The following is a 23548-nucleotide window of genomic DNA, read 5'->3' as shown; positions in this document are numbered from 1 at the left end:
ATGAATGTTTCTAATGCTATGACTCTCTGCAGCTTGCCACAATCCTGTGCAATCCCCTGCCCACCCCCATCCCAGACAGCGATGCAGCTTGTCTGAATGCTCTCCATGATACACCTGTAGAAGTTTTCAAGAGTTTTAGATGACAAAATAAGTTTCAAACTCATGATGAAATATAGCCGCTATCTTGGCTTCTTTATAGCCGCATCAATTTGTTGGGACCAGGTTAGATCCTCAGAGATATTGATACCCAGGAACTTGAAATTGCTCACACTCTCCACTTCTGATCCGTCTCTGAGGATTGATTTGTGTTCCCACATCTTACCCTTCCTTAATTCCATAATTAGCTCTTTGGTCTGTGGACATAAGAACACAAGAAATAGGAACAGGAATAGGCCATCTGGCCCATCGAACCTGCTCTGCCATTCAATAAGATTGTGGCTGATCTGGCCATGGACTCATCTCCACCTACCTACCTTTTCCTCATAACCCTTAATTCCGCTGCTATGCAAAAATCTATCCACTTTGTCTTAAATATATTTACTAAGGTAGCCTCCACTGCTTCAGTGGGCAGAGAATTCCATAGATTCACCACTCTGTGAGAAAGGCAGTTCCTCTTCATCTCCATCCTAAATCTACTCCCTCGAAGTTTGAGGCTATGCCCCCTAGTTCTAGTCTCACCTACCATTGGAAACAACTTTCCTGCCCCTATCTTATATATCCTTTTCATAATTTTATGTTTCTATAAGATCTCCTCTCATCCTTCTGAATTCTTACTGATGTTTAGCGCAAGGATGTTATTGCAACAGCAATCAGCTAGGTGGTGTATCTCACACCTGTATACTGCCTTGTTACCATCTAATATTCTGCCAACAATGAGGTTGTCTTCATGGGCTTATGAGCTATTCAGAAAGCTTATGGTGGAGGAGAAGAAGCTGTTCCTAAGTCCTTGAGTATTGGTCTTAAAGCTCCTATACCTCTTCCCTCATGGTAGTAAGGGGAAGAGGGCATGTCCCAGATGAGTAGAATCCTTAATGATTGATGCTTTCTTCCTGACACACCGCCTCTTGAAGATGTCTTTGATAGTGTGGACAGTTATGTCTGTGATGGAGCTGGCTAGGTCTACGAGCATGCGTAGTTCCTGGTGATCCTGTGTACTGGAGCTTCCACACCAGGTCATGATGCAACCAGTCTGAATTCTGTCCGCTGTGCATGTGCAAACATTTGCGAGTCTCAAAATTCAAAGTGCATTTATTAGCAAAGTTTGTATACTTTAGATTTGTCTCCTTTCAGGCAGTTACAAAACAAAGAAGACAATCAAGCACCCAATGTGCAAAAAAAAATTTTAAAAATCACGCCAACAATAAAACTAAGCAAATAGTATTCAGAACTGAAGTTCACGAAAGTGAGTCCACAGCCAGTTCAAACTCCTGTTACTTGGAGGCCAAGCCTCAGTTCAGTGCAGAGATGAGTAGACCTCACAGAGCAGCGAGCTGAACCATAACCTTTTCAATCTGGCCCAGCACTTAAATCATCCAAACCTCAGGTCGTTTGTTGCTCTCGGACCCAGACACTGTTGTTTTGATGCACTCTTGTGCCCGAGCCCCGCCGCTCTGCTTCGGACCATACCAAACCTTTGCAAGTCAGCTCAGCGTTTAAATCGATCAAACCTCAGGTCCTTTCTCACTCTGCCTCAGCTTCACTTGAACTCAGTTCGGTTCCGGTGACGTACCAAATATCCTCAAACTCATAACAACTGAAACCACTGGCGTGCAGTCTTCATGATTGCATCAATGTAATGGGCCCAATACAGGTCCTCAGTAACGCTGCTGAAACTTCCACTGCTGACCCCGCAATGAGGACAAGTATGTGTTCTCCTGACTTCCCCTTCCCAATATCCACAATTACTTCCTTGTTTTTGCTGATGTTGAGTGTGAGGCTTTTGTTGCAACACCACCACTCAATCAGCTAATCAATCTCACTCCATTTCCCTCTGGAATTTTACCAACAACTGTCATAACTGCAGAGAGAGTAGAGCAGTGGGCTATGCATGTACCATTCGGGTGGGGCCATGTTGATTATCAGTGAGGAGAAGATGTTATCACCGAACCACACTGTTGCCAAGGATTCATTTGCAGAAGGAGGTTCAGAAGCTCAGTGGATAATACTGAACAATCTAAGGTGTCAAGTATTGCAGAACCAGACATACAGTATGCAGGAGTGAGATGTTTATTTGAGGAGGGCACCCAGATGGAGCATGCACAGGAAACAGTACATCAGGCCCTTGGGGCAGTGCAGGAAAGCGATTCAGAGTGGAGAGTTGTAGGGAAAGTTCTAGGACTGGAAAAGAGGGACAGGGTTTTGTCAGCGGCCTTCACTGTGATACTGAGGTAGAATCAGAATCAGGTGCAATATCAATAGAATACGCCGCGAATTTTGTTGCTATGCAGCAGCACAACAGGGCAATACATAATGAAAACTCTAAACTGCAGTAACAGGTATACGTATTAAAAAAGAGTTAAATTAAATCAGCAGTGCACGAAGAGAGACAAAATGTTCATCCATTCAATGGCCATTCAGAAAACTGATGGCTGAGGAAGAGAAGCTCTTCCTGAATCATTAAGTCTGTGCCTCCAGGCTCCTGTATGACATATGATTGCAATCAGGCCGGACCGTATGATAAGAAGCAAGGCCAGCAGTTGAAAGACTGCAGCCTGGGTGAGGGCGCTGGAGTGAAGGCCATAAGCTTGGAGGGTGGATGTCAGTGTACTGTGGATTTCGGGACATGCCAAAATCAACTTCATATCTGCAGAAAGGAACAACATTATGTGCCGCTAACCAGGAATTAATTTTTAAGGAGTTAGAGTCATAGAATCATAGAAAAGTACAGCACAGAAACAGGTCCTTCTGCTCATCTGGTCCATGCTGAACTATTTAAGCTGCCTACTACCATCAACCCGCACCGGGGCCATATACACCTCTGTACCTCTCCATCCATGTACCAAACTTGTCTTAAACATTGAAATCGAGCTCACATACATCATTTGTGCTGGCAGCTCGTTCCACACTCTCACGACCCTCCAAATGAAATAATTTCTCCTCATGTTCACCTTAAACTTTTCACCTTTCACCCTTAACCCATGACATCTACTTGTAATCACACCCTACCTCAGTGGAAAAATCATGCTTGCATTTATCCCTCATAATTTTGAATACCTCTATCAAATCTCCCCTCCATCTTCTATGAACTGACTGGTGACTTTAGCATTTTTGCATTGAATCAATGGTGCACGTAGATTAATTCAAATACTATCTCTTCATGCGGCAATAGCCATGCACAGAGGAAGGAATTGTCCCCTGTGTTCGTGCCTTTTTCTCCATCTAACAATTAATTTCCTACTATTCTGTTTTGCAAGAGCCTTCCATCTGTTCAAAATCAACACTAATTTGCACTGAATTTGCATAAATGACACATTATTCTACCATGCAAAACTATCTCAGATATTCCTGCCATTATTCCAGTGCCCCAGCTGTCACCTATGATTTGGAGCATTCCTGCAGAAGTATAATTCGTACTTAAATTCATCTACTATTCTTATACAAAACAGAATATGTCGTGAAGGTCCACAGATGGATCGGGCCTGCATTTCCAGCAAGAATGAGAGTGGATGTTTATTGTCTATGATTATTTGTCAGCTGGTCAAAGTTCAAAGTACATTTATTATCAAAGTATGTATACTTTATAGTATACAGCCTTAAGATTCGTCTCCTTACAGGCAGCCACAAAACAAAAAAACCCAAAAAAGCCTATTAAAACTAAAGAAGACCATCAGACACCCAATGTGCAGAGAAGAAGAAATATATTGTGCAAACAATAAAAGTCAGCAAATAGCATTCGGAACTGAAGTTCACAAGAGTGAAAGTTCACAGAAGCCCGTTAGTTGCAGGCCACCCGCAGTTCAACGCAGAGACAAGTAAACCTCACAGAGTAGCAAGCAGAACATTCTCAACACTCGCCTGTGGCCCTGACACTCTGACCTTTTCAATCTGACCAGTGTTTAAATCTCCAAGCCTTGCTCTCAGACCTAGGCCCTGCCACTTCAATATGATCGTGGGCCCAAACCTGACGGCCTCGATTCCATAAGACCATAAGATATAGGAGCAGAATTAGGCTATTTTGACCATTGAGTTCGCTCTGCCATTCAATAATGGCTGATCCTTTTTTCCCTTCCTCGGCCCCACTCCCCGGCCTTCTACCCGTATCCTTTGATGCTATGTCCAGTCAAGAACAAGCTCTCCCTTAAATACACCCAATGACCCGGCCTCCAAATTTGTCTGTGGTAACAAATTCTACAAATTCACCACACATTGGCTAAAGAAATTTCTCTGCATCTCTGTTTTAAATGTATCCTGAGGCTATGCCTTCTTGTCCTAGATTTCCCCACCATGGGAAACATCCTTTCCACATCTACTCTGTCTTGGCCTTTCAACATTCGAAAGATCTCAATGAGATCCCCTCATCCTTCTAAATTCCAGCGAGTTCAGCCCTAGAACTATCAAATGTTCCTTGTATCATATCACTTTCATTCCCGGAATCATTGTTGTGAACCTCCCCTGAACTCCGCCCCCCCCCCCCAATGCCAGCACGTCTTTTCATAGATAAGGAGCCCAAAACTGCTCACAATACTCAAGGGGAGGCCTCACCAGTGCCTTATAAGGTCTCAGCATCACATCCCTGCTCTTGTATTCTAGACCTCTTGAAATGAATGATAACATTGCATTTGCCTTCCTCACCACCGACTGTACCTGCAAATTAACCGCTAGGGTTTTCTGCACAAGGACTCCCAAGTCCCTTTGCAACTCAGATTTTTGGATTTTCTCCCCTTTTAGAAATGTTTGGCACATTTATTTCTACTGCCAAAGCACATGGCCATGCATTTTCCAACATGGTATTTCATTTGCCACTCTCCTGCCCATTCTCCTAATCTGTCCAAGTCCTTCTGCAGCCTACCTGTTCCTCAATACTACCTGCCCCTCCACCAATCTTCATATCATCTGCAAACTTGGCAACAAAGCCATATATTCCATCATCTAGGTGATTAATATACAGCATAAAAAGAAGTGGTCCCAACACCGACCCCTGTGGATTTGGCCTGTACACGACCTTCCCAATTTGGCTCATTCTTTAAATCGCTAATCTCGTGTCTGAGTCAATGTCTACTGCCATCTGGAATTACGTCTAGGAAACACCCACCATTTAGGAAATTTAAAATTGCGGTGAAATTATTCCTATTGATCTAATTTATTCTGTTAAACATGAGCCAATGAAGTTCAGAAGGAATCTATTAATAGAAACTATCTGTCCTTTTTGATCATATCAATTTTAAAATGATTGGATTAGATTGGAAGGAAGTGTTTATGCCAACGTCAGAATTAGGTCAACTGCTCTTTTTCATAGAGATTAATTAGAGAGGTATGACAAGAGGCCTAGGCAAAGACAGTTAGGATCCAGGTGCTGGAGTATCTGAGATTAAAATCGAGACAGGATACAAGACTGAAACGAGAACAGGATTCTAAACTAGACACTAGATGAGAATCTAAATTTGAGCTGACGATTCAGTAGCGAACCTCAGTTCAGGTGCTCTTTAAATAGTAAAACCTGGCGCCAAAACATGGCTGCCAATTAGCAGGGCAGGCTTGAGTCTCCAAAGGGGTTGTGTCAGCTATCCTTATTTCGGAGAGTCAGAACTTCTAAATCTCGGAAGCTGGGCGTTTGGGGGCGTATCGTAACACAAGCTGGATGGAGTCTTTTTTACTGGTGAATCAAGGACAGGATTTGTATCAATCAGGAGAACATGGGCAGAACTGGTGAAGTTAGGAGATGCATGGTAGATAAAAATACATGTACAGAGTTGTGAATAATGCATTATTGAAGAAAACATGAAGAAATGTTTTATGTATGTACAAAACATTGCAGCCTTTAGACAGGCATAGGAATAGTGAGACTTGGATTTTAGCCCATAAAAATATTTGAAATTGATAGGACAAGCTGTTAGATTGCTAGAACACATATTTTTGTCTTTTCAAATGGAATTGTCGGATACAAAAATGCTACGATAAGCATAGAGCATAGAATAATACTGCCCTTTGCCCCATGGTGTCTCTGTCAAATTAAAATAAATTTCTTCTACCTGCACATGATCCACATCCTTCCATTCACTGCATTTACATGTTATATCTAAGTTTCTAAATCACCACTATTGTTTCTGCCTCCACCACTACCTTTGGCAGCCCTGTCCATGCACCCACAATCTCTGAAAACAGAAGTTTCCCCAGACATCTCAGTTAGATTTTACCCCTCAGACCTTTAATGCAAGTCCTTTAATATTTGACCTTTCTATCCTGCGGAAAATATTCCGGCTGTCTACTCTATTGATTTCTCATCATCTTATAAACTTACCTTGGCTCTCACCTAACCCTCTGACAATCCAGGGATAAAACTCCAAGTTGTCCAACTTCTCCTTATAGTTCATACACCTTAATCCAGGCAGCATCCTGGTAAACCTCTTCCGTAAACTTTCCACAGCTTGCACACCATTTCTGTAATGAAAAGAACAGCACAGAAGCAGGCCCTTCAGCCCATCTAGTCTGTACTGAGCCATTTACTCCAGAGGTTGATAGTTTCTTGATTAGACAGGAAGAAGCTAGGGGAATGGGCCTGAGAGGGATAATAAATCAGTCATGATGGAATGATGGAACAGATTTGATGGGCCAAAGGGACTATGTCTTATGGTCTTATGGAAACTTCACTTTCCTTCTTTGTATTCACATATGATGTGTTGATATCAATACTGAGATCAGTATATGGTATCATACTTGATGTACTTTTGAAAAGATGCTTCCTTGAGAAGCTTTAACTCATATAGTAATGCAAAGGGTATTTGTCCAAGCTTTTAACCATTGACAATTGAGGAAGGACAATTTACTTTTAACTCAAGGGAGAGTGTGATGTTGAGGCAGTGGTTCCCAACCTTTTGGACACCTCATTGACACCTCCCATTAACTGGGGGGGAGGGGGGGAGAGCGGTCTGTGGTCCCCAAGTTGGAAACTCCTGCTTTAAGTGGAACTTGGAAATGGAGAGCTGCAGCAATGGATATTATTAGTGGTATCCAATCCAGGCTCAATATGGGGCTGCTGGAATCAATGTTGAAGCTGAAGTTTTAATAAGTTGCTTTGTCTTGGATTGTGCCATGTGTTTTGAGTATTATTCCAGCTGCATTCACATAGTGAACCAGAGAATAATCTACCACAGACCTGACTTTTTCCTAGTGAATGATGGAGATTCAGTAGGTGAATCACTAAGACTGGGATATTTACTAGCTGCAGTGTTTGCTGGTTGGTCCTGTTAAGCTGTAGGGTTGCACACCAACAGACCATTCAGCTGACCACGTCAATATTGACCATCATGCCTATCTACACTAATCCTACTTGCCTGCATTAATTCCATATTCCTCTATGTCCAAGATATTGGTGATGCAGGACTTTGTCAATATCAAGAGTAGGCTGTTTAATCTTTCTTATTAGCTCAATGTCCAACCCTCATTGCTCCCGCTTGGTCTTGTGTCTACATTTTGTTCTTCCAGTGTGAAGTTTCTTCAAGTTATGTCCTGTTTGAAGATGTTTTCCTCCTCTCTTTCATGGGCTTTGTGAGACCATTCCTCACTGGCCTCCCTTGGTGATTTCTGCTCTGTTGTTGCTCCAGATTCCAACATTAGCTTTTGCTTGTGTCTCTCTTGTTGCAAACTGTCAATGCCTGGCAATTAGGTACCATAAATGTTATTTACCATTGACCATGCCTTAAGGTTACCTAGGTCCTATAGCACGTGGGGGTGAGTTGCTTCAGTGAGATGTAGGTAGAATTAAGCACCATCAAACCATCAGCTCATGTCAGACACCTTAACAGATGGAAGATTCGGTGCTTTAGTTGGACACGTTTAGGACCTGAGCACTGCTCTGACAAACATCTACAGCAGTACTTGAAGAGCAAGTTGATGGACCTTCACAATGAATAATCTCACATTGCATCTTGGTCTCAATTCTGAATGCCATATTTGCACCAAGACTATGGAAAAAAAAGAATGAAAGTAAGTCAAGAGACCCCGGTATGAAAAATGAGGAGTATATTATGTGGAGAAACTACAAAATCTATGATCGTACCTAGATCAGAAACAGTAAAGCGGAGATTTAAAATAGCTACTCAAGGTTATTATGCTTTATGAATGGGGAATTTACTTCCATTGGAGGATGATTGTTAAGCAAAGGACACAGACATAATATTACTATCAAAAGAGCCAGAGGAGAATTAAGAAGAATTTTTCTGCGTGCAGCAAGTAACTCTCTGGAGAAGATGGCACCAGCAAATAATGCATCCAAAGGGAACATCCTTCACAGTTCACAAAACTGCTTATTTTACTTCCTTTACTACTACTTCTGTCAAATATGATTCTGCTACTCTTGGAGCCTGTGGTCTACATTTTAATGATGTGATTTCGGGCTGACTGAACGATCTGGCACTTTGCTGTCTCTGAGGGAGTCCAGTGAGATTTTGAGCAAAGTGTGTGGCCTGGGGGCCAAGAAGCCTGGAGACAGGACACAAGCCCATGATCAACTTAATTTCTCACCGATCTCGCTGATTAAAGCATCGAGGAAGACTGGAATCAACAAAGATGAAAGCGGGAAGTGAGTGAGTGTTCAGTGCTGTCTGCCTGCATTTGACTGGTCTCCCTCTCCCTCTCACTTGCTGCTCCCAGAGGAAAGTGCCTGCGTTCATTCGGTCCCCTTCTCCCTCTCACTCGATGCTGCAGGAGGAAGGTGTCTACATTCAATCAGTCTCTCCCTCCCACTAGCTCAATGCTGCGGGAGGATGCTGCTGGAGTCTTGGGTCTAGGGAAAGATTTAATTGACACAGTTGGTGGATTAGACTCTGTCGTTTATGTTATGATGTGTTTCTGGTCTCTAGTGGCTCCATTTTTGTTGCTATTTTGGATGGTTTTGATCGGGGCAGGCTGGCTCTGTGGCCTGCAGTCAACAAACGACGCAGTGCCAGGTTGAAATGAACTGAGCTGAAACTGAACATTCCTCGACTGTTTCAATGACTTTGTGGTTCGATGTTTTATATTCTGTGCATTTTGCTGTTTTTTTTGCCATTTGTACGATTAATTCTTTTTTTTTGCATGTTGGGGTTTGATGTTTTTCTTTCAACAGATTCCATGGTTTGCTTTGTCTCATGGCTGGCTGTAGAAATACAAATTTAGGGTTGTATACTGCATACATACGTTGAAAATACTGTAAATGTAAATTCAATCTTTGAATCTTAACAATTTGGAGTAGAGTCCCTGATTCAGCATGCAGGTGAATAGTAATTTTTCAATAAGCAATTGGATCTATCAGTGGCAAGGAAAACTTACTGAGCCATGGGGATAAAGCATGGAAAAAGGAATTAATTGAATTGTTCTTTAAATAGACAGCCAAATCACATCTTGTACTAAAACTTTCCATGAGTTCCTATGAAAGATGAAATTGTTGCATTGGCACAAATAACCAATGTCAAAACAATACAATGGAGAAGAGGTCTGAAAATCAAAACAGTGTTTCGAAATATCAGTTTTGCAAAAGGAAATGTTGAATGTAATGCGGCAACTAGACTGTAAGATGACGATTGAACAACACTGGATTTTTCAAGAACATAATCCTTTGAGAGAAGCTATCTTATCAGAGCAGATAATAGACATTCTGGGTACTGCACAATTTAGTTTACACTTTCGATAAAGATGACCTTACTGGTAGTTCTCACACTGAAAAAGGAAAGTTACGGCTCCTGAAACTTGTACAAACAACCTCTTTCAATGAGGCATAATGCATCACAATGAATAACATACACCAGCCAAATCAGGGCAGCCAGCAGGAGCAAAATCCATAGTCCAGCCATTGATAAGAAGACAAAAACTCACCAAGGATCCTTTCAATGTCCAGTCCCATTGTGGATGACACTCCTATGGTATAGCACTGGAAAATCTGCCTTCAGCAGTACAAGTTACAGGTTCAAAACCTCCCGTCTACTCTACTGTATTGGCTGTGTGTATGAGTATATGTGTGTGTAGCTGGGTAGAACAAAAGTCTAGATTATGCATAACAAATTAAGCTGCATAATTCTTAGCAACAGAAGTGTCACTCTTTATAATGCAATGAAAATTTGAAGATCTAGCAGTGGTGAGAGATTGAGAGATCCTGGTGGGAGTTGCTTGAACAGGTAAGTCAAAGATTATCTCTGGTTTAGTGCAATTACCACATAAAACAATTCCTAATCTGTGTTTTTTAACAGAGCTAATGGAACAAAACTACTTTGATCAGTTTATGCCTTGCAACATGCTAGTATGCTAGAATCATTCACTAAGTCTGCTGTTTGTAACCAATATAGTTCAATTGTATTTCAGATGGCAATCCTTTCTCCAGTGACTCTTCTGCAGGTAAAGTTCACTGCTGTCAGTCCTGATATGCTGTATATGTAAATATTATTATATCATATAGCAGGATCTATCTGGATACTTAATGGCATCCCTTAATCAAGGACTATTTGTATAAATTTGCTGCTTTTATTGAAACAGATGGTGAACTATTTTGAAAACAGTAGTTACTATATAGAGAGGCATTTTATACAAATGGAATTTACCATTACCCTTCCAGAAGTCTCAAGATGTTTTTCAAAGCTTTTTTCAAGGAGACATCTTATTTTCTGTTTCCATTGATTAGTGCCTGTTTCTGGCAAGTACTTATAATATTTAAAGAAATCACTGTCACAACTTCAATATCTTTAACTTGCTGGCATCCAGTGGCAGCAAGAAGCATCCAGTTTAGCTTTAATCAAATGTTCCTTTTATCCTACTTTCTGTATTTAAAGCTTGTGAAATCAGTCTTGGAAGACCACCTCTGCAAAATTTCTAAGATTTATTTTGGGCTGTTTGGAGTGCTGTTGCCTCGTTTTGCAAAAGGAAACGTTGAATGTAGTGCTGCAGCTAAAGTGTAAGATGACAATAGTAAAAACTATTGAATTTTTCAAGAACATAATCCTTTGGGAGAAGCTATTTTACCAAGCTGATACATTCTGGGTACTGCACAATTTTCTGCAGTCTTGTGAGATAAGCTTAAGAAAATTATGGTATGCATGAATATTTTTCAAAGTGCCAATTTGCTCTTTTTTAAAATGGGGTATAATGGCCTATTATGAAGTGAAGTCTATACATTGTTTGTTTTGTATGGATTGTATAGTGAAAGCTCTCGTTTATAGTTTAAAATATAAGTAACATTTCAATTGTCATTTTTCATTGCTTGCTATAGTATGAATAGGTATAGTGCCTTTCTGTGTATGCATATGCAACCTCTCAGTTTCTTATATGAAACAGCAGACTATACTGAATAATAAACTCCTTTCTGTTAAGAAATCATCTTGGCAGACAAAGAGTTCCCTACCAAACAACAAGCAATCAGTTGAACTAAAGATGCCAATGAAACTATGAGGCAGCAAACCCCTACTGCGATTTAAATTAAAAATTATTTTTTAATCCGATCAACACTTGGAAAATTTTAAAACATCTAATGAAGGTGATGTTTGCTTTGGAGTGTGATCAGTCTTTGAGTATACAGTACATTTTTATATAGGCATTTTCTGATTATTGAAGCAGCAAAAAATGAATGTTTCCTTTTCAGTTGAACTGCGTTCAGTCAGAAAAATAACTTTACCACATCTACATGTAGGCAGTGAAGCACAACAATGATTGTTTGCATACTGTGAATCTGGACAAAGAGTATTTCATATTTAATCATTAAATAGCCTTTTTAAAATTAATAAAATGAGAAGTAACTTTTTTGGAAAAAACACCAAAACTGAATAAATGGAAGCCATCTATCATAATATCATAATTCTGAGGTGTATATCAAAGATAGAATACAAATTAGTTCTTTATGATAGAGTAAATGCAAGCAGGCCTTTTCCACTGAGGTTGGCTGGGACTACAACCAAAGGTCATGGGTCAAGGGTGAAAAGTGAAAAGTTTAAGGGAATATGAGGGGAAACTTCTTCACTCAGAGGGTTGTGGGAATGTGGAATAAGCTGCCAGTACAGGTAGGGCATGCGAGCTCAATTTCAACATTTAAGAAAAGTTTGGATAGGTATGTGGATGGTAGAGGTATGGAGAACTATGGTCCCGGTGCAGGTTGATGGGAGTAAGCAGTTTCAATGGCTTAGTATGGACTAGATGGGCTGATGGGCCTCTTTCTGTGTTGTACTGTTCTATAGCTCCAAGGCTCTATGACTCTGTGACATTTCAAAATGAATTGCAAAACTTGTAAAGTTAAAGGTGGTTAAATTGAGTAATCCCTGAAAACCAGGCCTCATGATTAATTCATACAGATTATTTGCAATGAAAGTATTATATCCAATGGTCTGTGATTTTAGAGCATTAACAATGATGCTGCTTGTTTTAATCTATTGGCACAGTACCCATAAAGTGACTGAACAGTTCTAGTTCAACCAAAATGCAATTGTTTAAAGCTGGTCAGTACTTCTTAAAAGCCATTGAGGATGTTGTGACCATAAGAGGTGCTGGCAGGTTGGCAGGAAGTGAATGGGGAACTATCAAGTAAATTGAAAACCAGTAATCTTTACAGAAATCTTCAGGGGAAGATTTCAACCTGAAGGATGCAGAGATATCGTTGCAAAACTAACTTGAACAAGTAGTCAAAACCTGTGAATGTGTTTTCAAATCCTATATTCTACAAATTCAGAATTAGTTTTATTACCTCTGTCTTGCACGACATGGTTGTTGTTGTTTTGTGACAGCAGTACAAAGGCATAAAGTGTCTATAAACTACAAATAAAATAATTAGTGTTCATGGAGTCATAGACTCTTCAGAAATCTGATGGTGGATGGGAAGAGGCTATTTCTGAATGACTGAGTGCTTGTCTTCAGGCTCCTGTACCTCCTCTCCACTTGATGGTAATGAAAAGAGGACATGACCCTGGTGGTGAAGGACCTGAGTGATGGATGCTGGCTTCTTGAGACATCCTATCTTGAAGATCTCCTCAGTTGTGGGGAAGGTTGTACCCTTGATGGTGCTGGGAGAGTCTGCAGACCTCTGCTGTTTCAGACTATCCTGTGCATTGGAGCTGTCATATCAGGCTGTGATGCAACTAGTCAGAATGCTCTCACAGTACATCTGTAGAAATTTGCAGGAATTTCTGGTGGCATATCAAATCTCTTCATATTCTTAAGGAAGTAGAGCAACTAGGTGTGCTTTCTTTGTGATGTGTTGCATCGATGTGCTGGGCACAGGATAGATCCTGTAAGATGTTCACACCAGGAACCCAAAGCAGTTCGTACCTCGATAAGGACTGGTGTGCTCCTCTGACTTCCACTTCCTGAAGATAACCATCAATTCCTTTTACTGGCTAACATTGTTGTTATGACACCACTTAGCAATCTGATCAATCTCACTCCTGTAAGCCTCCTTGACACTATCTGAGATTTGTCCACAACATTGGTGTTTTCTACACATTTATAGTTGGCATTTGAGCTGTGAGTCTTGAGTATGGAAAGAATAGAGTAGTGGACTAAACATGCATTCTTGAGGTGCACCTGTGTTGATTGTCAGTGAGGATGAAATGTTATCACCGTTCTGCATTGACTGTGGTCTCCTGATGAAGAAGTTGAGGACCCATTTATAGGGGCTGAGGATTAGAAGTCTGATGATTAATACTGAGGGGATGATGATATTGAACACCAAGCTGTAATTGATTAATAGAAGTCTGATTTTATTTTTTATTTATTTATTGAGATTCAGCACGGAATAGACCCTTCCAGCCTTCTGAACCGTACCTCCCAGCAATCCCCTGATTTAATCCTCACCTAATCAAGGGAAAATTTACAATGACCAATTAACATATGATCCCTTTGGACTGTGGGAGGAAACTGGAGCACCCGGAGGAAACCCACGTGGTCACGGTGAGAATGAATAAACTCCTTTAAGGCATCGGTGGGAATTGAACCCAAGTCGCCTAAACAGTAAAGCATCATAGTATATATAATTAGCTGTTGTATCGGTCTTCCAAAACAGAGTGGAGAGACGGTGAGATTGTATCTGCTGTAGATGTGTTGCAGCGGCAAGTGAATTGCAACAGCTCTAGGTCCCGGCTCAGACAGGAGTTAACTCTAGGCAAATCAACCTCTCGATACAATTCACTCACCAACCAGCAACTGAAGGGACAGAACTTATGCTCTACATTATCCTCACACGTTTGGTACTGCTGCAAATCTTGGATCTACATATTCCAGTTATTCAGCTGTCACAACTATATCCTCCAAATAACCCACATAATACTCTGATGCACACACTTCCCTCTCTCTTAATGATGAAGATGGTGCAAAACCCATACACGAAGCTAGTTAAAACCTGGACTCCATAACTGGACCGCATGCATTTGCAGTCGGCAGAAGCATTCAAACCATTGAAGCCGATGTCATCCTCTTTTGTGTCCCACTTCCCTTCCTTCACGTAGTTTCTGCCAAATTACAAACTGAAGACAATGCAGAAGTGTACCCCTTACTTCCCCTTCTTTCCCACCCCTCAACCTTACCCTGACCCTTTGCCATCCCAGGCACCCAATACAGCAAGGCAGAGATGATGGTGTCACACCTTTACTTATGTTCACGATTCCTGCTCCTGTTGTTGAAGGAGCAAATCTGGATTTACACCATCAATAGTATTTATTGTTCCACACCTGCCACTTTGACAATGCTCTTGGCAGGAATCCAGTCTGGTCAAGCATCTGTGCAAAGGGGGCCAGTTTTCAGAGGCCCCTCTAAGTTCAGAGTTATTTGAGGCGATGCTATAAGACCATCTGCAGGCTCCTTCACTAGTCCTTATGCAGACATAGAGGTAAAATCAAAGTATTAATAAAGTACACACACACACACATATACATATATATATTTTATCATACACTACCTTGAGATACATTTTCTTGCATGCATTTACAGGAAAGTAAAGAAATGCAGTAGAATTTATGAAAAATTGTACATAACCTTTGATTGACAACCAATATGCAAAAGAGGTCGAATTACGTAAATAAAAACAAATAATACTGGGTTGCAAAAAGTCCTTGAAAGTGAGCCTGTAGGTTGAGTTGTGGTGAATAAAGTTATTCATGCTGGGTTCCGGAGCCTGAGGATGTTCCTGAACCTGGTGGTGTGGGCCGTAAGGCTTCTGTACATTACTGTGCAGGAGTCTATATATGTAGCTAGGGCGCCTAACACTTTTACACAGTACTGTGTATTGTCAACGTGGGGCAGAGAGCATGTTTGTAAATCTGGCAGGAGCAAAGATGTTGGGAATGGTGAGAGCGAAGCACAGCAGCAGGGGTGGGGGACAGGTGGCAGGGAAGGAATTCTGGGACGGGGTGGGGGAGGGGGAATGGCATGGGTTCAGGCACACCCAGCCCCAAGACATCAATTGTTTTGACTTCAAACAACTGGTTTACTGATCATTACAAAATGTCTCTCTCGTGCTTCCTGCTCCTTTTCTTCTCCTTCCCCCTTTTCCCAACCATGTATGGATATATGTGTCCAAGACCTTTGCACAGTACTGTACCATCCCATGGTAGTTGTGACAAGAGAGCATGGTCCATTACCAGGACATGCCCTCCTATCATTGTTACCATCAGATAGGAGATACAGGAAGCTGAAGGCACACACTCAGTGATTCAGCAACAGCTTCTTCCCCTGACGTTAACACATTTCAGGATATAAAGTTTTAAAGGCATTCGTTAGTCTTGCGAGACCATGGATCTGCGCCTAGAAAGTCTTCACTCTCCAGGGTGCAGGCCTGGGAAGGGTTGTATGGAAGACCAGCAGCTGCCCATGCTGCAAGTCTCCCCTCTCCACGACACCAATGTTGCCCAAGGGAAGGGCATTAGGACCCATACAGCTTGGCACCGGTGTCGTCACAGAGCAATGTGTGATTAAGTGCCTTGCTCAAGGACACAGCACGTTGCCTCGGGTGGGGCTCGAACTCACGACCTTCAGGTCACTAGTCCAATGCTTTAACCACTTGGCCACGTGCCCACACTTTTCAGGATATATGCTGGTAATATTAAACCTGATTCTGATTCTGAATGGTGGGGCAGGTAGTGCACTAAAATGTCAGAACAAGCATGAACAAACACAGCCAACAAAGGTGATTTGTTGACTATTCTATGGCTAGAGTATGGCTTAATTAATAGCTAATTTTTATAATCTTTATTCTCTGATGGCTTTTATTTTTGCTGTAAGATAAGTAAAACCAATAACTAGTTGCGCATTCGATGAGTCAAAGGGAGGTACAGCTCAGAAAGAGACTCTTTAGTTCATTGCGTCCCCTCCGAACAATTACACTAGTCCCACTTCTTATTCTCACCACACATTCATCACCCCACCCCAGATCCCCACATTCTGCAATTCACCTGCACTCTAGGTACGGTTTAGAGCAGCCAATTAATGTACAGTACGTACCTTTGGGAAGTGAGAGAAGACTGGAGCACCTGGAGGAAATCCATGAAACCCACATAGTCACAAGGAGAACATGTCAATCCCAAGTGAGGATAGAACCTGGGTCTCTGGCTCTGTGAGGCAACAGGTCTACTTGATGCAGCACTGCGTTGCTCTTCATATACAAGCAAATATCAGTGTTTAACTCTTCTATTCCATTCTCTCTGCCGTCTTCCTTCTCACCCCATAGGTGCTCTGAGGGAAATCCATAAGATCTAAGACAGCAATCTTCAATCACGGCTGATTTATTTTCCCTCTGAACACCATTCCCTTGCCTTACCCCCTAACCATGACACCCTTACTATTCAAGAATCTATCAACCTCGGGTTTAAAAATATCAAATGACTTGACCTCCACAATCATCTGTGGCAATGAATTTCACAGATTCACCACCCTCTGTCTGAAGAAATTCCTCCTTGCCTCTGTTCTAACGGGATGTCCTTCTATTCAGAAGCTGAATATGCTGTTCCACTATCGAAAACACATTTTTCATAGTCACTCTATCTAGCTATTTCAATATTCGATAGGTTTCAATGACACCTCCCCCTTAGTCTTCCAAACTTGAACAAGTACAGGTTCAGACCCATCAAACACTCCTCATACATTAAACTTTTCATTCCTAGGATCATTCTCGTAAATCTCTTCTGAACCTTCTCCAATGCTTAGATAAGGGTCCCAAAATTGCTCACAATAATCCAATCCGTTCGTGGTAGTGAGCTTGTGGAGCAGGCAGCAGAGCATCTTTGACATTGCACCTGCTTCCCTGAAGAAGCAGAGGCATCATTATCTCTGTGTTCTGCACTGTAAAATTCCGTGTGTCGGAGTTGATTCCATTCTCTGCACATATTGCTTACTTGCTGGAATCATCAACCATGTCATCGATGCACAGCCCTTTGTCAGCATTGAGATGCCAAGGGAGCACTAACAGCAAATGAGGCATCAGTAATTCTCTTTGTATACAACACCTCAGTGAACTACCTTGCAGAACTATGGATGGGGAACTGCGTGGTGTCACGAGTACCTTCAGTTCCAAAAGTGCTCCTTCTGTAAGTGTTCATTACGACAGCCACCTTAACCACTATTAGCAATGCAATCCTTTGCTCTGCTCTGAGGTTGGGGTAGTAATAAATCTCAGCGAGGGATACTTATCAAAGTGCAAATACATAACAGAGCATTCATTGATAAGACTGAGGAGCAGGAAAACTTCCTGAACACCTGGGCATTATGTTCTTCAGCTGCAGGCTCTTCTCTCCCCTCTTTTAGCAGTTCGTACTTGCTGTGTACCATCTGCGCATTCTCCCAACCAAATTGTCATTCAAAGGGAATTACCGTGTATATATCCATATCCAGGATACCTTTCTCCAGGAAGTTTGCACGTGGAATTTCCACTTGTTGCAATTTAACTCAACTAACTAAGCTGTTGAACTCTTGTAGAACTGTAGAAAAGGCCAAGAGGATGCTAATCTGTAAGTAGCTGGTAGGTTTGTCAGGTTAGGGGCAGGCCGTTCTGTTGATATTTAACTCTATGAAATGAAGAGGGGGTATTGGCTGTTATGTTGGACTTAAGGTTACAGTGAAGGCATCAAATTGACGTTGTATTAATTGTTCTTTCTTGTGGAACCTTTAAAGCCTTCATCAGTATGTTTTACAATTGTAAGCAGCTTTACAATTCTGCTTACAAATGCAGGTTCCCGCTGTGGTGAGTTTCAGAGACGGAGATGTTTCAGGGTGCGAATGTCCATGCATTCCTGGCGGTCAAAAAGAAAATGGGTGTTACTGATCCAATATTCTCACTAAAATTATAAAATTATAGTAATGCACTTCATTCAATAACTTTTTTAATAGCTGATAATTTTGTGATTAATTTAATTGTAAACTGCAGTATAATTAATGTGTAATTTAAATTAATTGTTATTAGAATAGCTTAAATAAAACAGTATACTCTACATTCTAATTTCAAAGCCAAAAAAAAATAGAATGAATTATATACATTTGGAAAATAAAATACAAAATGAGTCCAGAAACTGTCGCCAGTTCAAAGTGTTACTGACAGAAACTGTGTAGGTGGGATTTTAAAAAAATCAGGTGTCTGATTTCCTGCATTTAGTTTTGTCTCTTAAAATTCACTTATAAATTGCTACAGATATATCATGGAGAGCATTCTAACTGGCTGCATCACCTTCTGGTATGGAAGCTGAGGTGGGAGTTGGGGGGGTATGTATGTCTATTGCACAGGATTGAAATACACTGAGTTGTAAACTTAGTCAGCTCCATCATGGGCACTAGACTGTATAGCATCCAGGATATCGTCAAGGAGCAATGCCTCAAAAAAGCGACAGCCATCACCTAGATCATGCCTTGTTCTCATTGCGACCGTCAATGACTCAGAAACAGCTTCTTCCCCTCTGCCATCAGATTTCTAAATGGACATTGAATCCATGAACACTACCTCTCTACTTTTTAAATTTTTATTTTTGCATTGCTTATTTACCTTTAACAATTTTATATATATATATGTATACTCACTGTAATTCAGCATTTTTTCTCTATATTATATATTGCCTTGCATCGTTGCCACAAAGACAACAAATTTCATGACATACGTCAGTGAAATTTACAGACATCCCATCCTGCAAAAACTCATTTCATGGATCAATTTGCGGAAGACTTCCGAGAGAGGTGGGATGTCTGCAATAGAGTAGCTCCTTAGCAGATAGCCAGCTAGTTTAAATAATGTTAGCCATGCTAATGAACGAATGACACCTGTTAAACTCACCTCAACATGTCTTTTACAGTCTTGACCCACCATGGGCAATAGGAAAGTTACTGCTGCAAACAGTGCAGCGAGCAACACTATCATTATTTTTCACCCCTATTAGGCAGGGGTACACTTTAGTGTAATCTAAGGTGACGTATGTTTTATATTTTCTTTTTTTGGAACACTCTGCCACTCTGACTTTTTTTGGAACTCCCCTGCTCTTGCTCTCGCTCTGTCTCTCTCGCGCACACGCTCTCTTGCTCGTGGTCGCTCTCTCTCGCGCTTGCTTTCTTGCTCTAGCACTCGCTCCCTCGCTCTCTCGCGCGCGCCGTCTCTCAAAAATATTGATTTCTGTGATATTGTATATAATTTGCGGGCATCAGGGAGTCACTATTAATATGCGGGAGACTCCCAGAACTTCCGGGAGAGGTGGGATGTCTGTATTTAGCCTGCTTCTGATTCTGACTTTCAGCAACTTTACCCTTCAACCTGTGTAAGGTATATGGCAAGCAAGCGTTGTCATTACTGATACTCACAAAGGGAGTCTCTGGGACTACTGGGTTCATGCTCACTTGTGAAACAATCAGTCAATGGTTTTGAATATCCCAAATGAGAAAGCTAACAGCTACAGTCTCAATCATTTCTGGTTTACAGTTAGTTCACAGACAGTGCTCCCAATCACTTGTTATCACAGCAGAGGACAATGGCCAAGGATATCAAATGCCAGCAGATCTGTACTGTCAACAGTGTCAAAGTGACACCTGCCGTATCTATGTATTCTACATAAACAGACATTTTAGAACAACGTCAGCATGTCAACGTTGAGAGACAAAGATCAGAGGGGAATTACTCTTACTGCACTTAATTGAGATAATCCCACTTGCTCGTTCCTTTTGTATCCAACTCTAACCCCTTACATTTTACTTCTGCTAATTAACTAGGAGTTTGAGAGTTTTACACACCAGAGTTAACCGTTGGATATCTGAATAACTATAGTATAACACCATGCAATCAAACATAATATCAGTTTTACAAACACTTAATCTTTTTCCAAAGTTGGGATTCAAGGACATGAGGGCATAGGTTTAAGGTGACAGGGGACAGACTTGAGGAGCTTGGAACCTGAGGAGTGGTATTTTTACAGGAAGGCCGATATGTATATGGAATGAGCTGTCAGAGGAAGTGATTAAGGCAGACTTAACAACGATATTTAAAAGACGGATGGACAGGTACATGGATAGGTAAGGTTTGGAACACGAGTCCCCAGCCTGAGATCCACGGACCCCTTGCTTAATGATATTGGTCCATGGCATTAAAAAAGGTTGGGAACCCCTGGTTTAGAGGGGTGTGGACCAAACACTGTCAAATGGGTCCAGTTTAGACAGGCATCTTGCCAAGATGGATTGATGGATCTCTTTCCATGCCATATGATTCTGACTCTAGGCACCTAGATGGAAGGAGGAAGAGTGCAGGAGTCCCCAAGCACACTACAGACTTCTGCAGTAAATGGTTGAGACCAATGGCGTATTTTAGAACAAAGAGTTCCAGGAGTCCGAACATATATTTCCCCAGAAATGGTGTCACAGACAGGCAGAGTGTTGCAGGAGGGGTTTAGCATATTGGTCTTCATCTGTCAGGGTATTGTGCATTGAAGTTGGGACATTACATTGCAGTTGTACAAGACGCTGATGAAACTGCGCCTGGAGTACTGTGTATAGTTTTGATGGATAGATAGATAGACATACTTTATTGATCCCGAGGGAAACTGAGTTTCGTTACATTTGCACCAACCAAGAATAGAGTATAAACATAGCAATATAAAAACATAAATAATTAAATAATAATATGTAAATTATGCCAGGAAATAAGTCCAGCACCAGCCTATTGGCTCAAAGTGTCTGACCCTCCAAGGGAGGAGTTGTAAAGTTTGATGGCCACAGGCAGGAATGACTTCCTATGACGCTCTGTGCTGCATCTCGGTGGAATGAGTCTCTGGCTGAATGTACTCCTGTGCCCACCCAGTACATTATGTAGTGGATGAGAGACATTGTACAAGATGGCATGCAACTTGGACAGCATCCTCTTTTCAGACACCACCGTCAGAGAGTCCAGTTCCATCCCCACAACATCACTGGCCTTACGAATGAGTTTGTTGACTCTGTTGGTGTCTGCAACCCTCAGCCTGCACACAACAGCAAACATGATAGCACTGGCCACCACAGACTCGTAGAACATCCTCAGCATTGTCCGACAGATGTTAAACTGGTTACACTGTTGTAGGAAATATATTACTAAGCTGTGAAAAAGTGCAAAGAGAAGATCTACAAGAATGTTGCCAGGACTCAAGAATCAGAGTTATAGGGACAGGTTCGCTGGCTAGGAGTTTATTCTTTGGAGAGACAGAAACTGAGGTGTGACATTATAGAGGTATAAAATCATGAGGCGCATAGAATGCGTGAAACTGCATGGTCTTTATAACCAGTGTAAGGAGATTAACTACAGCCCATGGGTTAAGGTGAAGAGTGAAAGACTTAAAGAAGCAATTTCTTCACATAGAGGGTGGTGCACATGTGAAACCTGTTGCTAGCAGAAATGGTTGAGGCAAGTACAATAACATATAAAAAATATTTGAACAGATTCTAAATTCAGAAGTAAATTTATTATCCAAGGACCTATATGTCATCATGTGCAATCCTGAGATTCACTTTCTTGTGGGCATGCTCAATAAATCTATAGAATAATAACCATAACAGAATCAATGAAAGACAGCACCAACTTGGGCGTTTAACCAGTGTGCAAAAGACAGCAAACTGTGCAAATACAAAATTAAGAAATAATAAATAAATAAGCTATAAATAACGAGAACATGAGATGAAGAGTCCTTAAAAGTGAGTTCATAGGTTGTGGGAACATCTCAATGATGGAGCAAGTGAAGTTATATCCTTTGGTTCAAGAACCTGATTGTCGAGACATAATAACTGTCCCTGAACCTGGTTTTGAGAGTCCTGAGGCTCCTGTACCTTCTTCCTGATGGCAACAGTGAGAAGAGAGCATGTCCTGGGTGGTGGGGGTCCCTGATGATGGATACTGCTTTCCTGCAACAGTGTTTCATGTAGACGTGCTCAATGGAGAGGAGGGCTTTACCTGTGATGGACTAGGCCGTATCCACTGCTTTCTGTCGGGTACAAAATATGGACATGGATAAGAAGGGTTTAGAGGGATATGTGACAAATGCGGGCAAATGAAATTACTTTCATTTTCAATGAAAGTAATAGGGAGTACCTTTGTATATTATTTTAATAGGACTGTCATCTGGCTTGCAACATGCTGTTATCTGAATTAAAAATGGCGGTGATATAAATATTACACAATCATGTTAAGAACTATTTCAACTAATTCTTGGCTTAATACCTGCATAAGGGACAATGAGGCAATAGCATCAAAAATAATAAATCAAACAAACAAATGATAAAATATAACAGTTTTTCCACTGTATAAACTCATTGATGTACAGAAATATTTAACAAGTTCCTCCAGACCGAAGAGAACTAATAGCCGACAATCTTCTATTGCCTTGCATATAAAGTGATCCAAGGGCACAAATATTCAATTTGTAGTCACAGTCTACACTTATCACATATGACAACTGTTGTCTTTTTTTCTTTTTTTTTCTTTTTTTTTCTTTTAATTTTAAAAACTAAATTTCTTTTATCCCCCCCCCCGACAACTGTTGTCAAAGGCAACCCTGAATAGTCGAAGGTGATAGCTTTTCATTGTGAAGCATCTTTACTTTCTGTGAATGGATCCTATTCATTCTAAACACTGATCATTCAGAATATTATGAGAACAATGATCAATAGCAAGAGTACTCAGACTCCTGCAGCCATATCACTTCTTAAGACCCTAATAAAGGTGATTCATTGGTCATTGAAATGCTTTACTCTCATAATACTCTGGTTGAAAGAGTGAAGTTAGAGTATAGCAGAACCTGCGTTGCTGCTCAATTTCGTGAATTAGTGGTTAAATAAGTTTCTTTATGGTGTAGAATTTGTATTTGATATTGTGCTTTATCATAAGCACAATACCTTAAATTGTGAAAAGAATTTACCTTCTGAAACAAGCCAATTTCATTCATTCATGCAAAGAATGATAGAT

The 23548-nt window shown here is 41.1% G+C and overlaps 1 protein-coding gene across 2 annotated transcripts in view; it reads left to right on the top strand.

The window, feature by feature from the left end:
- The window catches only part of LOC134347737 (potassium voltage-gated channel subfamily H member 7-like), a 579490-nt gene that overhangs the window by 349705 nt on the left and 206237 nt on the right, over window positions 1–23548 (top strand). The gene's annotated exons all lie outside the window — the stretch shown is intronic.

The sequence above is a fragment of the Mobula hypostoma genome, chromosome 6 (genome assembly GCF_963921235.1).
Source record: "Mobula hypostoma chromosome 6, sMobHyp1.1, whole genome shotgun sequence".
In the NCBI taxonomy this organism is placed as follows: Eukaryota; Metazoa; Chordata; class Chondrichthyes; order Myliobatiformes; family Myliobatidae; genus Mobula; species Mobula hypostoma.
This window is presented reverse-complemented; position numbering and strand designations above follow the sequence as displayed.